The 16778-nt window shown below is 32.7% G+C and overlaps 1 protein-coding gene and 1 long non-coding RNA gene across 5 annotated transcripts in view; one reads left to right on the forward strand and one right to left on the reverse strand.

Annotated features, from left to right (window-relative positions):
• LOC130448965 (CUGBP Elav-like family member 4) overlaps positions 1-16778 on the forward strand; it is a 1535225-nt gene that overhangs the window by 822962 nt on the left and 695485 nt on the right. The window contains exon 1 of one of the 4 annotated variants that reach the window (XM_056786759.1): positions 15756-15899. The exons of 2 other annotated variants lie outside the window; for them this stretch is intronic. The gene's annotated coding sequence lies outside the window, so the exon portion shown is untranslated. Of the gene's footprint in view, positions 1-15755; positions 15900-16778 lie in introns of those variants that run through there. One more of the 4 variants, XM_056786919.1, reaches the window with a different exon arrangement.
• The window catches only part of LOC130449282 (uncharacterized), a 342002-nt gene continuing 334988 nt past the window's right edge, over positions 9765-16778 (reverse strand). The window contains exon 3 of the long non-coding RNA XR_008910431.1: positions 9765-9921. This is a non-coding gene — a long non-coding RNA (uncharacterized LOC130449282). The remainder of the gene's footprint in view (positions 9922-16778) is intronic.

The following is a 16778-nucleotide window of genomic DNA, read 5'->3' on the forward strand; positions in this document are numbered from 1 at the left end:
TCTTCATCTCGGTTGTTCTAAGAATCCGTTTAGTAGTTGCAGTCTCCGCCCTCGTTTCTATGGCGTATGTCATTACTGGTCTGACACAAGTTTTATATATCCGTGTTTTGCTTTCGATACTTAAAAATTTATTCCTCCATATCACGGTTCGAAGGAATCCTGATATCCTAGATGCTGCTGTTGTTTGCGTTTTGACTTCTTGTTTCAAGTTCCTATTGCTCGTGATGTTAACACCTAAATATTTAAAAGACATAACCTGTTCTACACTTTTATTATAAATTGCCAGTTTGCATCTTCTTGGTTCTCTCGCTATTGTCAAGGATTGTGTCACAAAGTAAACAAAGTTTAGCACGGAGGATTATACAATAAACTTGAAAAATATCTACCTTATCCTCACTATAAATTTCTAAAATCTTATCTTACCAATAATTCTTACCTTGTAAAATACAATAACACATTCACTGATCTATATGCAATCTCGAGGCCCTCAAGGAAGCTTCTTACCACTTCACTTAGACTGAAGGCTGGTAGAAACACATATTCACTAAGCGGAAGCAATTAGGACTGAAACTAAACCAAATATATTGGCTCATGGGCAGGAAATCCCAGCTATCAATTGAAAACAAAGAGTTACTGTATAAAAGCATCCTCAAGCCGGTATGGACTTACGGAATTCGGCTCTGGGGGACAGTCAGCAATTCCAACATAGAGATCCTGCAGAACAAGGTGTCGCGCATCATTGTCAACGCTCCCAGATATATGCCTAATAGTGTTATAGTGCAAGACATCCAAATTAAATCAGTTAAAGAAGTGATTGTACAATTCAGTGACAAATACCATCTGATTTAACAAATATGTAGTTATAAGTAATTTTTATTAACTCAATACAAGGATAAAATATATTGTAAAAGTATATAGGATAGTAGACTGGTATGATCTCCACCCATGTAAGCATTAACAATAGCTTATTGCAAATTGCTGAATAAATGGAAATAAAAAAAGGTCAATTTCAAATTAATAATCCAATTCAATTCATGACCACGGTGTCCCGTACTATATCACAAATAGCTGTGCTATTTCTAGGAAGCAATCAAAATATATAAACCCAAACCTGATGGATACTTCCACCTATCCCCATTTTGTACTTATTTCGATCAATATATTGGAATCTCTATTATTACTCTGTTATGTATCATGTTTACAGTTATTAAGGACAATGTAGCGATGGAAAGCGTATATATAGAACGACAAGATACTGGTTGACAGCACGCGGTTCGTCTATTCAATACCCTAGTGCCATGTCGCCTGTATATGAATTGAGATGTAAACATTCCGAGTATCGGAAACTGGAGCAACAGGTCACTACTCAATTAAATAGGATCCTAATCTTACTGAATTGTCTGTCAGAATGATGGAAAAAATATAAAGAGATTTTGTTACTAGAGGAATGCAAAACTAATACCTATTCAAAAACTCATTTACTGCGTTCGTATAATACAACTCTTTTTCACTTATTATGTAGTATTCGTTTATTATTCCTGAAAAAAAATTGAAAAGCTTTTATTTTTGAATCAATATCGTCCAATTTTTCACTTTAGTATTGTGAGCTTCATGATACTTATCAACAAATAAATCTTTTTCTTGCGTTTAAACCTTTATAATTTATTACATTTTAGGAATATACATAATTTGAGAGCTTTTTTGTGAAGCATTGTTGAATTTTTCCAAAAATGATCTTTTAGGTAGTTGGTTGTAGAAAATACAATATCTTAGCTTTATCCAGCTTAGTTACTTTCTCTACATCTTGTTGCGTTATGAAAATATCGTAAATTATATTCCATCCGAGTGGAAGGTCTTCTGCAATATACTAAGAGGGTTATTCAATAGTAGTATAATCTTCACCAATACTAAATTTTGAAAAGTCTAGATATTTACAGTCCCGATCAGACGCACATGATAGGAAAGGCAAACCTAAAAATTTTTTAAACATGGTTTTATCAAGTTGTACTTAATTCATAGGGAAATTATCTCCATGATAGTCTTCTAGGAAGTTTGGAGCAAAACTTTTGCCACTGTATGGATAATAGGAAGAACAATTATTATGTTCATGTAGAAATATTTTACGATAACAACTCGAAAATAGAGTTAAGATAGCAGAAGTTATGAAAAATTACATTAAATAGTGCAAAACATCATAAACCAATTGAGAAAAAAGGACATAAATAAAATCAGTTGGAGACTTTGCTTCAAACAATTAGTTTAAAACAATTCTTGAAGATTAGTGATTTTCTCCTTCAATTTCTATACATTATTATTCAAAGCAGTCTTCTAGATTTCTATGGTTACTCCAATTATTTCAAAGAAATTGTTGGAGATTAGTGATTATCTCCTTCAATTTCTACACGTTATTATTCAAAGCAGTCTTCTAGATTTCTATGGTTACTTCTGCTATAAAAATTCCATCATATACGGCATTTATGGTTTATTCTACTGTTAGATTGTTCCTGTTTGTATATATGGGTCTACGCACTACAAAAATATATATTACAAATTTTATCGTTTGTAACGGATTTGTCAAAAATTGTTCGAGTTCATATATATCCTTCTTAGAACAATTACTCCTTCAAAAATTCCAAATTGCATTATTATTTCCGCCTATCAGTCTTCACGAACTAAACTTATTGCAGGCTTCAGACTGATAAGAAATGAAACATTTGGTTAGGTATTAGTATACCATTGAACGACATGAGCCAAAGACTACAACACCTACAGACATAAATTATATGATTGACGAGTTATACATTATGCAACTGCAACACTTGTTATTCATTAATCTTATCGATGAATGTTCACATATTCACATTCTCTTCAGATATTTATGGAATGTTTAATAGTTAAAGTATTAGATTGATTCCTCAACGTTCCTCAACGAATACTTTTACTGGTTATCGAGCAAACACTTGTCAATGCGTAAATCACCTTCTTAGCATGTCTCGAAGATGTTCAATTGGATTGAGGTCCGAAGTTTGCACAAAAGGAAATCCAGTACTTTCATTGGATCCGGATAAGAAAATTGACTTATTCTATCAGCATGGGCATGGGAATCGAAACAGCTCTTTATGATGATGATCCTTGTAAAGAAACGAGATTAGTTCCTTATCCCGAGTTCAGTTCTCCCAATACCCTCACTGTCGATCTTTAATCCAGTTTTCATGCTCTCGAGCATAATCTAACCTTGTTGTGTATTGTCACATAATGAAGTTGAAATTTATAGTGAAATTGGTTCCTTTAAACGTCTTCTCACAATTTTGGCAATTATGAATGTTATGCACATCCTAAATATAAGAAACCTACACAGAAGCTGACACGAATAGTTTACGTTCACTACTTGGTCATGATATTTTTTCCAGAGTTGACTAAAGACACTTTAAGTTGTACTCTGACATTATGTCGCCTATTATGAACATAGCAGACTCAGTAGATTTTTTCAAAACTCTTTATCGTGTTAAGATATTTAAAAAGTCATCAATGATAGTCGTAAACAACTTAATCGTTTTTAATCGAAATTGAATCTCTACATTCAGGTTTTGCATGCTAAAAATCATATCAGGAATTCCAAGAACCTGTTGGGGTTATAGATTAGGTAACGGTGTATTAATGAAACAAGAAACCAAATCATTTTATTCCTATTAGAGTTTCGGAAGTATGTCCTTACAATGTTAAGAAGAACTAAACTAGCTACTATCTAAACTTGATATATTTTGGGTAGGTTTTATTGATTTTATATTTAAATTTGTACCTGGTTTCGAGACCAGTAGCTCGAAAACCTTTATTTCAGGAAATAGCAAAGTTATATTAAAGTTAATATTATAAAAGTATAATAACTTAAAAGAAAAGAATTTTTGCATTCAATATTTCCACAGAATAAATTAAAAATTAACATCCAAATGTTAAACATGGACATAAGCTGACTATACAGTTTCGTCTTTCTATTTTTAGAAAACAAAATTATCTGTGAAACTTACGTACCTTCCCATATTTCATTGAGTTATTTCAAAAATTCAAGTAACGATCCAATAAACAGACTAATTTCAATGACGTCATTTGGACGATTGGATAAATACTAAATAACAGTCGATATTCGGCAACAGTGTTTTCCGTTGGTATTTCCGTTCTCATGGAAGCTGAGAGGCGATGAGCCAGTCATGTGGAAAACTTCTGTAACCGGCTGCTGGTGCTGGGATGTCATGACAACCGTTCATGATGAATCCCTAATTATTACACGCCGCCCCCGAAACTTTAATTTAGATAAAACACAACAACTCGCCAGGTAGTCTATACAGGATGGTCACAATACCAACTTCAATATTGAAGTTTTACTTGAAAAGATATTTTATGGATTTTTATATAAATTAAATTATTTAGAAAATACTTTTTCCCAAGTGAAAACATTCATTTGGATTAGATTTGACAAATAGTGTAAACAACTATTGCATTATCATGTATGCAATTTAAATTATACACGGATTTTCATTTTTATTAATCGAATTACAGAGATTTTGTGGTGGTACTACATAATATTGGAAAATGTGGATAGATAACATAAGTTCCTACGACGCGTTTTGAAGTCAACAATATTAATTCGTTATTGAATCATATTGAATGAATGTTTCCATTGATCTTTTGTGAAAATAACGTAGCAGTGCTTCACATTCTTCTGTGACCTATATATTCATGCTTAAAATACCCTAACCTAACCCTTTCCTTAAATCTAAGAAGATAACAAGCTTTTGTTGTACTCTGAGAACTTCTGATAATTTTACATATTCATTTATAATGAACAATATAAAAAAGTTACATAGTTCCTATTCAGCGAAATGACGTGAATGATCACAATAAATTTCTATGAACGAATAAACGAGAAAAAATTTAGTAGGTACTTGTCTTTATCATTCAGAAACTCAATTCATTTGAAACAACTAGTCAAGTACCATAATTTCTTATGAAATGACAAATTCATAGTGTGAATATACGGAAAGACTTCCGAAAAATGAGATCTATATATGTGTTCAAATGATATACATCCAAGAAACATATTGAGACATTGGAAATATTACACATGAAAGTCTATTTATTGTGTCACAAGAAATCAATTATGATGGAATGAAAAAGTGTAGTAATCAATAAACTTTTAGCCGTTCATGCAACAATTTCTTTAGAAATTGCTATCGTATAAATAATAAATTGATCAATATTGCCCTCAGATATTTCCTCCCTTCCTGCTTTTCCGTTTCCGTCATATTTGCTTCAGAGTCTGACAGGAAAGAAGCAGGAGACTTCTCAAAACAGTATCTTCGTTTGGTTTCGCTAGGCAAAGAGCGATCTTGAAGAGCATTTTTGCAAATGGATTTATACCAACTTAATTTGGAGCGTATAGGTATATTGTAATACTCTAGATACTTCCAGTAATGCCTATAAAACGACTTATTTTCGTTGTAGTTTCTGTGAACTGAACAATCACTGATTTATCTATGATAATTGCACCACTTCTCACAACAGGGCTAATTTAATACCATCAGGTATTTTTCATTTGACGCCTTTTTATTATTATTATTATTACAATAAGGTACGGGCAGGGACCCTAAGATCCATCAGCCCTGAAATATACAATATATATTACAAAAATTAATGTAATCAAGGTACCTAGCTAGAAAATTAAGAATTACAAGAGAAAAAAAAAAGATTTAACTAGAAAATAGAAAAGCGTCCAGTCTATTCTTAAAAATATTGACGGACGGTACCGTTACAATATCCTCAGGTAGATGATTCCATGTTGAAAAAACTCGATTACACAAAAAATGTTGCCTTTTCCGACAAGTGAATATTTATTTTTTCAATTTCCATCTGTGTCCTCGAAGCCGATTATCAGTGTCTACATTAAATATATTTCTTAAGTTAACATAATTGAAATTTAAAATGCGATAGGTGATTATCATATCCCCACGGAGACGACGTTGTTCAAAGGTCGGTAAATCTATTATATTTAGTCTTTCTATATAACTAGGTCTTGTACGCCCGAGGGATAATCTGGTTGATCGACGCTGAACTTTTTCGAGAAGGTCTTTATCCGGCATGAGTTCCGGACACCACACGGTTCCACAATACTCCATAATTGGGCGAATATAAGTTTTATATAAACGAGTTGAATTATGTAATGAAATCCTTCCGAAATACTTGCGGAGGATATTCAGCTTACTTTTTGCTTTGTTGGTGATACTTATAACATGTTCGGACCAACTCAAATCCGTAATAATAGTAAAACCGAGGTTATTATAAGAATTCACTTCATTTAACGCGTGACCGTTTAAGAAGTATGTCTCGGATTGTTTTTGCCTAAGTAAAGAGCTACATACTTATCTGCATTAAGAGGCAACATCCAGTATGCACCACTTAGAGATCGAGTCCAAGTCCTCTTGAAGATTTATATGAAGAGATGAATCAGCGAATATTTTCGAATCGTCGGCAAAGAAAACTTTGTTGCATTGAATATGAAATTGGAGGTGACTTGCATATATTATAAATAAGAGAGGAACCAGTACTCAGCTGTAAAACAATTTCCCACTTTCACACATAAGTTTCTATTTGTTAACAATGAGTCAATCCACTCCAGTAGATCACCTCGTATGCCAAGATGTTCCAATTTATACAGTAGTAATCTTCGTTTTGGTACTCGGTCGAACGCTTTCGCAAAATCTAGGTAAATGATGTCCGTCGGGAATTTCTTGTCTAAAGATTTTGTCCATTCATTAACACACCAAAGTAGATTCGTCATTATTGAACGTCCTTTTACAAATCCATGTTGTTGTTCAGGTATTATTTTTTCGAACAAAACAAATTCACTGACTGTTTTATTCGATTTTTTGCTCTCGATGTCTCTATTGATATTTGTGAAGTCTCATTCCTCTAAGAGAAATTTAGATTAAGTTAAATCTTATTGCTGAGCCGATCATTAAGGCAATATATCAAATATAGCTTGTTTGCAACCTGTCAATATCAATAATCAATTTTTATTTTTAATTCATTTTTTGGTTTTATTCTTCATTTAAGGCATATTGTATTGTCTTGGTGGAAGATAATTTCTCATAATATTTCACCTGCTCTCTCCTAGTATTAATTTTCCTCCAAAGTTATTCTTATAAGTTGATAAGTTTCAAATGAAATTAATAGCATCCACGTTTAGAATACAGAAGAATACTTTCAAAAATCATTAAAAATATCCTACATGGACTGATGGATTCACTATGAATTCATTATTATTAAATTCACACTTAAATGGATCACCTTGTATATACAAAAGCTGGCGTACGATCAATTGTTATAAGTTCATAACACAGTACGATGTTTCTATGCGATTGCCATGTGATATGTATTACCATTCTCCACCAGCTCTCAACCTGACAAATCGTGGTACACTTCGATGGTTCGAATGATGAGCTCGATTTTGGATTACGGGAAATTTAACGCTTCGATTGTTGATCAGCACCATGCGAAACAATCTGTTTTATCTGTTATCATGTTCCACTTGTTCCTATTGACTAATATGATTATTTATAATTATTCATGTTCTATAGTAATTGTTTTTAAAACAGTCGGTTAATTATCAAAAAGCCAAAAAAAATTGAAACGATGATAGTTTATAAAACTGCATGTATATCATAAATCTTATACGCTTTAAAGAGTTTGACAGTGCTAGGATCTTTAAAAAGGTAAAAAAATAACTGAAGATTATTATGCATCATTGCTTGATAATTGTACCTCAAATTAGTTACCAACTGTACCCACTAGATCTGTATCCCAGCGACTTTTTTCTGTTTATCTCTGTTTTCACCTTCATGAGAGAGATTTTCATAAGACGAGAAAGTTATCGCATACGTAAACGCTTATTTTGATGAGAAAGACGGCAACTATGACTTGGAAGGGATGAAAGGTTGAAGCATCGCTGAAAAAATTGAAAACTTTTCAGAAGATCCTCGTATTTATGCTCTTGTATACACACAGTCTCTTGAGAATACCAACATCAATCATATCCTCATAGAGGTCATCCAAAACTTATATAAACATATGAAGCCTGCAGTGAAAATCTGAAATATTCGAAGTTAACAACGGTCTGAAACAAGTGTACAATAAAGTTTTAAAAATATATGTTTCTAATGCTTCCACAACTTGGAAAAAGATCCAAATCGACGATGACACATGGTGATACAGTTTGCAGACGATCAGGTAATCTGTGCAAACATATCTATGGTCACACCTCAGAAAGGTTTGAGGTCAAAGCTGTTGTTTCCCAGGGTTTTGTCACCAACTCTCTTTCTCCTTTAGATCAACGATCTACTCGACAAAACTACAAACCCGATCTATGACTTCGCCGATTATAGCACACTGGCGTCGTCGTTTATATCAACCGCTCCAATAAACTCATATACTAGCCCAATCCATAGACAGCAACAGTTCACCATCACCGATCATGGAAACATTCTGGAATGGGCTGCTATTTTTATAAATAAGGCTGGCACTGCAGCTCAGGATTTGGTTCTGTCTGAACCTGAAATATCATTATCACAAATATCAATTTGCTTGTTGGGTGTTGAAGCTGGAAGCAATATGTATTGGCATAGTCACCTGGCCGATCGAACCAGAGTTGACCAGAAATTTGGACAGTTTAGAGCATAGAAGAAAGGTAGCCAACCTGACCCTGTTTTACCGATACTACCACGACAAATACTATTACGAGCTGTATAGAATAAAAGTCAACTAAAGGAAAAAATAGAAGTAATCGGATGGACGCCTTAAGAAGAACATATATAAGTCAAAGTTAGATCGGTTCAGAAACAACAGAATAAAAGAGAGAAACAGTTATAGAACGTATTGAGAAAAATGAGGAAAGATTGCCAAATAAAAATAATGAAAATAATCTCACACGAGAGGAGATGAAAGGGAGACCCTTAACAATGAGAACTACAGCGACAGGAAAGAGTGGCGATTAGGCCAACCAAACCAAAATTTAAATATATATATATATATATATATATATATATATATATATATATATATATATATATATATATATATATATATATATTCAGATATCAAGAGTTTCATAAGCATGAAAAGAAACGTAAAATTTTATTTTTTATTTGAAAATGAACGAATTTCATACAAAATTCTCCTGGAAGGAACTGGTATATATTTCTAGTTTTTAATGTGGTCGAATAACAGACCTTTTGATTAGTTTGTGTTCCAAATTTTTCAATTTTATACAATTTGCGTTGCATTTTGTTCAAAAATTTTTGCGTCACCTTTCAGGTCGTTGATGTAGCTTTTCATAATTTGTAAAAATACTTGATTTTTGCGAGATCAATTTTTTATTGGACCTACGTGCATAGTGATAGCCTCAACGGTATTGTCACTATCATCCGTTCAAAGTCTTTATCTTCATTTATATTTTGTTTGATTCTCAATAACGGGGGTGCAGTTATCGATATGTAGTGTTAGAATTGGAGGACGGTAGATGTAGCTACAGACAAGGCATTTACAAAATAGGCTTCACAGTGAAAATTAAGAAAAAACTTCCAAATTTGAATTTCGAATACTTTATTCAAATTAATAATGCTCTTCAATTTAACAAAAACTTTTCTTATATATTTGTTTCTACAAAGAAAAATTCACTATTACTTCTCACCAGAAGTATGTAGCGAGCACGGTTTTTTGGCACAGAATTCCTGTATAGCTGTAGCTGACATAAATGAAATACATTGACCATCCACCAACATGATAATAGAAGTCAATTGTCTTCGATGCGATGACTTTTGCCTGTATACAAACGGTTGGGACACCCAATATAGATAAAAAATTGTAATCTATCTGAAATCAAAAAGTATAAATTCTATAAGTCTGATTGTAGTTGAAATGATTTCAAATTGAAATTAATATTGAGATTAAACTCTACCAATTAAAAACAGATTGTCGTTGTAAAGTCGAAGCAGTGGTTGAATTAATTCGGTGTTTCTGCCGGGAAAACGTCAGGATGCATATATGTGTCTTCTACTCGAATAAATTCCTACTTATTTAGAAATCTCAGTGCTAAAAACAATCGTTTCTATAGCCTGTACATGTTCATACAGATAACTACAAAAAACTTCTTAATGAATATTTCGCTAATTAGAAAGTTCATTATTATCACAAATTAACTACACTCAATGACTACGAGTTTTCATTTCAAAATTTAATTGACCTAAATTTTGGATTAGTTTTATTTGTTGAAAGCTGTTAACAAGGTAATAATTATTTCCTGTTCTACGTAGAAACTCTAGACAATCATGAAAATAAGTGATCACGTTCATTAATTTCAGTTGCAGTTTCAGTGAATAATGAGCATTATTATGATTATTTTTCTATATATTCTGATTCATGCTAACTCTTACAACTGGATATCTGAAACAAAGTTATGCAAGGACATATACGTCTATATGCAGGATGACTTGCAATGATATGCAATGAAAAATGTAGGATGTTACAAAACATGTTATAGTACTTGCCCAGAAATAATTTCTCTTCTTTTATAAATCTGCCATTTCAATAGTATTCATTAATCAATTAGGTCCTCGCTGCACTTATTATAGAAGTCTAAAAGTAAATAACTGCATAAGTTTTTTATAAATTCTTCTATATATTTTGATTTCCTAGAACCGAAAAACTTATTTAGAAAATTCCTTCTCATCAATGTTTTTTTGCAATACTTTTATATGTACCTATATTTAATGTAAAATTCTCATTTAGTTAAAATAAAGTATTTTATTTTTTAGCTTCAAATTTGATTACAATTGAGATTTGTTACCCTTATTTTAATAGTATATGAAACTGGGAATAAAGAAAATAATAATGGACATAAATAATGGGGGGATAACGAATTTCTGATATTAAGCAGACGTCTGCATTCTGCACATTTATTGTCGTGTCTAAAAAGATTAAGTTAGATTGAACAGTACGATTGAACAGTGTTTCAGCGTGTTGTCGTTGGATTAATCATGTTTCATCAAGTTGAGCTCATTATCTTTCCACACTCAGTTGACATCCACCATTCAAACGCTACTAAGCTTGTTTATATATTTATAAATGTGATGGCTGATAGAGGTGTAATTTCTCCTCACAACGTCTGTTTAGAGATATCAGTTATTTTGTAAAGAAAGTTTATTTTGCTTACTTCAAATTAATACTCGGTGATCAAGACAAAGCATGGGCTTCTTATGAGGAGTGCAGAAGTTGTGAGAAATATCTGCGCTTGTGGTTTAAGGGTACGGAAACTGCAATTCGTTTTGGCATTCATATGATATGGCGTGAACATAAAAATCACACAACCGCTTGCTGTTTCTGTTCGAAGACGTGATAGGATTTAAGACGAAAAATAAGAAGATAATGTGTCACCCTAACCTTGACTCAACTATTTGTCGAGTGTCCCATAGCTCTGAAATACTAGTTCCGTATCCACCTCCTAATTTAGATGTCATCTCGAGTTATGCATTTGAGTCAGAAACGTTTGCTCTCCAGAACGAATATAACTTATTTTTTTCAGTTGACGAGGAACCTCAACTTTCCTTGGTACAGACATGGAGAGAGATAATTTAGTCAGTATTTCACTTGAGAGGGCAAACTGTAATGATGTTTGTGGACTCTCGAAATGCTTTGAAATCAAATATGATTCATCAGAATGGCGCTTACTCATTGATTCATCCAAGATTAGCCTCAGAGCAGTCTTGCTCTATAATAGAAAAGCATTTGCAAGGAGACACTCACTTCATATGGAAGAAGACTACAATGACTTAGCTACGATTCTTGAGCAAATCAAATGTCAGTGGGTTGCTTGTGAAGGTTTTAACATACTAATAATATTGTTGGGTCAACAGTCGAGTAATTAAAATTTCCTCTTGTTTTCTATATTTGTGGATTAGTAGAGCCATAGAGCTACACTGAATACCGTCTGACTAGCCACCATGACACGGCTTAACTTTTGAGCAGAAAAACGTTATAAATAACACTTTGATTCCGCCAGAAAATGTTTTCTTGTCATATTAAATTATGGCTCAACAAGCAGTTTTTGCAATCATTGCAAAAATTTGAGGATTGTTTCAGATATATATGTTCGAAGTTCTCGAAATTATCCGAAGCAAAGTTAAAAGGAGGAGTATTTACTGGCTTCGGCATAAGAAAACTTCTATCTGATCCCCACTTATCTGAATCAATGAGAGAAATCGAAAAGGAAGCATCCCATGTAGGAGACCCCAGACTTGATCCACGGGGCTTAGCTTGAGCCAACGCTGGTAAATTCAGCCTTGGCAAACCAATAATGGCCCAATCTAGGCTGAACTCTAAGTAACTTTACCTCGGCCATCCCATATTAGAAGCAACCAACCGAGCCTACGGTTGCAGACCAGTCTTGGGTTTATCTATGCAACCAGGCCTGGTCCAGGCTTGCAAACCAAACGGGTGACAATGTTATCATCTCAGAGTTCAACCAAGTCTGGGCCAATAATGGCTTCCTAGCTAGGACCAGAGTTGTACAAACTTGGCCCAAGTCTGGGCCTATACTGGGGCCATAGAAAAATGCTTTATGAGATGCGTTTCTTTCAAAAATGTAATGCAGAAATTTCTGGGAAATACAAGAATCCTGAATGTGCAAGATGAGCTTAATAGTTCACTTTTTACATTTCTATATCAAATATTTTATTGAAATCTTGAGTGCCTACGGCGAAGAAAGATTTGGAATGTGAGTATATCAGAGGACTATTGTTGGATGCTTAGCGAGAAACCAAAAAGACGAGTGTGGATAGGCATCAACTAAAGAAGAAAACGGTTTCACGAAAAAAAAGGGTAAATGGTAAACATAAAGTATATAGATTTAAATAAAAAAAATTATGGCTGATGGGTTTCAATTAATATGATGCTGTGTGTTTGCTGTCATAAATAGTTGATTCTTCTAATTATTGTGTTTTCAAATTGCAAAAAAACTTAACGTCATGAAGAGCTATTTTTAAAATCAGCATATAATTCTCACGCAGTTGAAAACAATTTTTTTTGTAGAACTGTTATTTTTAAGAAAGAAATTTGTAAAACTCTTTGAGAAAGACTGAAATAGTGAATCTTTTGGTCTCTTTTAAACACTAATTCTCTATCAGAAATGATAAAAAATTAATATATAAAAGGTGATTAGAATAACAAATTATAGGTTAATTCGGGAAAGTTTGCTATAGTTTCTTTATTAGTAATTGAACGTAAAACAATCAATTTTGGAACAATAAAAACAAAAATAACAATTTCTCATGATACCAATGACCACACCATAATTTATAATATCTATTGTCCTGATATAATTCAATATCCCAAAATCACAGATAGCAAAATATTAACAAAACTTTTCCGAAAGTTTTTTAATCCAATTCATCCCTATCCTATGTGTTGAACGTACAATAACTACCCTTTATCTTTCCTATCGACTGGTGTGAGTGTTCAGTTATCCGCAGAATTTGTCCAGAGATTTCACAGACATATACTCAGACCGTCGATTGTTAGCAGACGTCATTCTTTCAACAAAGTTTCTCTCAATTGAACAACGTTGTCACCTATATGGCGTTGCTTCGAGTTACTGGCAAAGAAAACGTACTACAGTGAATTTTTGAAATTACTAAACTCTTGAAACAAATTTACGTTCAAAAATATTGATAAGTGACTTTTCTTTTTTGTTATTCAAGTTATATCCTACTTCATCAAAGCTATAATTAGTTGGGTGAAATGTCTATTAATATGTTTCACAATATTCGATGGAAATACTCAGAAAAATTTAAGGAAATGAGAATTTTTGAATATAGCAAGACTAATCATAATAGAGTGATGTTAGTTTGGAATTTCTCTGTAAGTTATAGTGAGTAAGTGATGGTGAGTATTTCTATTTGCAGGGCAATAGAACTGAACAATTTTTGTTATGATGTTGGAGCTGAAACTCAAAACTCTTTTTCATATCACTTATAAAAATGGTTAGATCTATAATTCATTGTTATATCTCACATAATGAACACAAAGATTTATCATAAATTTTTTCTCATTCCAATTTTTTTTAATTTTTGTATTAAATCACAGTTGAGGATAAAGTATCGACTAACGGCAATATTTCCGTCATTGAAACGTCTCAAAGAATATGAAAAAAATGTATAGATCTTTCAAGAAATAAATGTAAACTTCCATTTAAAATAATACTAAGGAATGTAAGGCAGAACCGTAGAAAAAAATTATTATATGTTTTTGCATTTATTTAGATCGTGAAAACGTATGAAAAAGAAATATCAGAAATTTATACTCCCCATTTTATGAAATATCAGATTCAGGTGAACATCAAAGATATGATTTGGAAAGTTGAATCTGAATATTATAAATATAAAAAAAAACTCAAAATAAAGAAAGTTCACATTTTCGGGAGATTTCGTCCTCTGAAATTCTATAACGTACACTTCATACTTTGAAAACTAATAAACTTGCAATTGCGAGCCATTGAATATGTTCACTCTGAAGAGGAGAGGTAATTCAATATTCGTCGAGGAATTCGTTAGGAAAGTAATTGTTGTCTCTATAAAGAAAGAAAAGAAGTAGGTTCACGGGTTGTCCCGCGTTGGAATTTTGAGAATTCTCGACGTTTCGGCTTCCGCTTTGAAGCCTTTAACAAGAGAAAGGTGGGGATAGGATGGATCTTCACTCAATGGTAAGAAGTGATCAGATTCTTTGGTCTAAATCGCATCAAATCACCCCTCTTCTTGGTTGATTACAAAGCCTTAAAGAGCCCACTTCTTGGAATTTCACTGAGGAAATGAAAAGTTGAAACAAAAAATATAAACTGATTGATATAATACAATCACTGCTGGTCTTCAACTAACTGGTTCAAGCGTCTAGCTAACATAAGTGGATACATAAGTATTCGAAAGCTCGTGAATATATTAGAGTTACTACACTTTGGTATATAATTTTGCAACAATCCCACTACGAAAACGCTATATAAATTTGTTCGTGATGATTTGTCTATTTTCTTAGAAAAATTAAGACAAATTCCCACGAAAACTATATAAATATCTGTAAAAAGAAGTGAAAAGTTGGAGAAAATGAGTGTGTATGTGTGTGTAGGAGATTGTATGACTGAACCGTGAAGATTTATATAGAATGAATAAGGAGTTGCTTGATATTTCATTCAAGGCAACAAGACAACACTTGATTGAAATAAGGAATACATACAAGTTCATTCTTCAAACCAAACATCCTTATATTACATTTACTCAAATAATATTTTATTTTTAATATGACAATTACACCAAAAATTATTATTCTCAGTTAGCCTCACGAAATAGATATTCTAAACATCCAGGTTGAATTACACTAGCTAGATATAAAACTCCATTAATCAATAATCAAGAGAAAATATGATCTGTTGAATGCTTCAATCAACAATTTCACAGTGGCCTATATCTATCAACTTTCCACTTGTTGTTGGCAACATCGCTGGATACCTGAGAAACAGCGAACTCCCAAGGCCGCTGACGCAACGCGTACGTAAAATCGGCGACCGATCTCCACGGAGACGTTACCAAGCTGCTTGTCGGCGCAAACGCGTGCCGCCTCGAAACGCGTTGGGACTCCTCCTCCATGCTTCGGCGATGACATCCAAGAATTCGCAGCCTGTTGATAGTCGAACAGCTACATCACGCGGCTTATGTGTTACTAGAGACGATTCTTATCACATAACGTGTATTTCGCGTTTTGGAAACCACACAACTGGTATTGGGATTTAATGTGTCCTGGAGTGTCAGGTACTCATGTTTTTTGACACTTGCTTGGCATGATGAAGCTTTTTCCCATACACAATTCTCGTGAATTCCCACAAGTTTCATGATTATTACTTTTGAAATGAATTATTTCATGTTGTAATTATATTTTAATATCCCCGATATGGTCAATCAGGATATTTAGATTTTGTTGAATAAAATATAAAAATAAAATCTACATGTATCCATGAAAATTTTCCATATAATATTAATATTTCACAAGTAGTTGATTTATATTTTATTATACACAAGTCCTAATGATCTATTCTCGCAATACAATTGATTATATTCAAAAAATTGATGAAAGGAATCGATTTAACATCCAGAAATTTCGTCAAATTATGAATATGTACCATATTGGTGATAAGTTATAGTGTTCATTCAATTTTCATTATCCATATATTCAGCTTTATCTCCATGCTGATCAAATAATACCCTATAACCATTTGTTAATAATACATCCAGCCAGTTTATTATAATGCTGAATGATTGGTCACATTCTTAAGAAGGATATCTTCGTACTCAGCTTTGTATCTATTTTCATTTGTTTTTTTATAATCATTTCGATCGTTTACTGTTATTTAGGATTGTATGTTGTTTCAAGATTGTCTTCTTCTTAATCAAATAATGAGTCAGTCGTTGCCGTCTTCATGCGTCTAGTTTAAAAATAGAATTTCCATGCAAATTTTGATAGTTATATTTTCTCTCTCATACACTTACTAAATTTACTCTTCAATAATCATTCTCTTAATCATGGTATCAATTATTATAAGACGCTTAAATTGAAATGAAATTTTATTTGAAATCAAATTATGTTAATATGTACGCTCTTCATCACGCAAACTTATACTTGCTCCGTCCAGA

This window comes from Diorhabda sublineata, chromosome 1 (assembly GCF_026230105.1).
Source record: "Diorhabda sublineata isolate icDioSubl1.1 chromosome 1, icDioSubl1.1, whole genome shotgun sequence".
Taxonomy (NCBI): Eukaryota; Metazoa; Arthropoda; class Insecta; order Coleoptera; family Chrysomelidae; genus Diorhabda; species Diorhabda sublineata.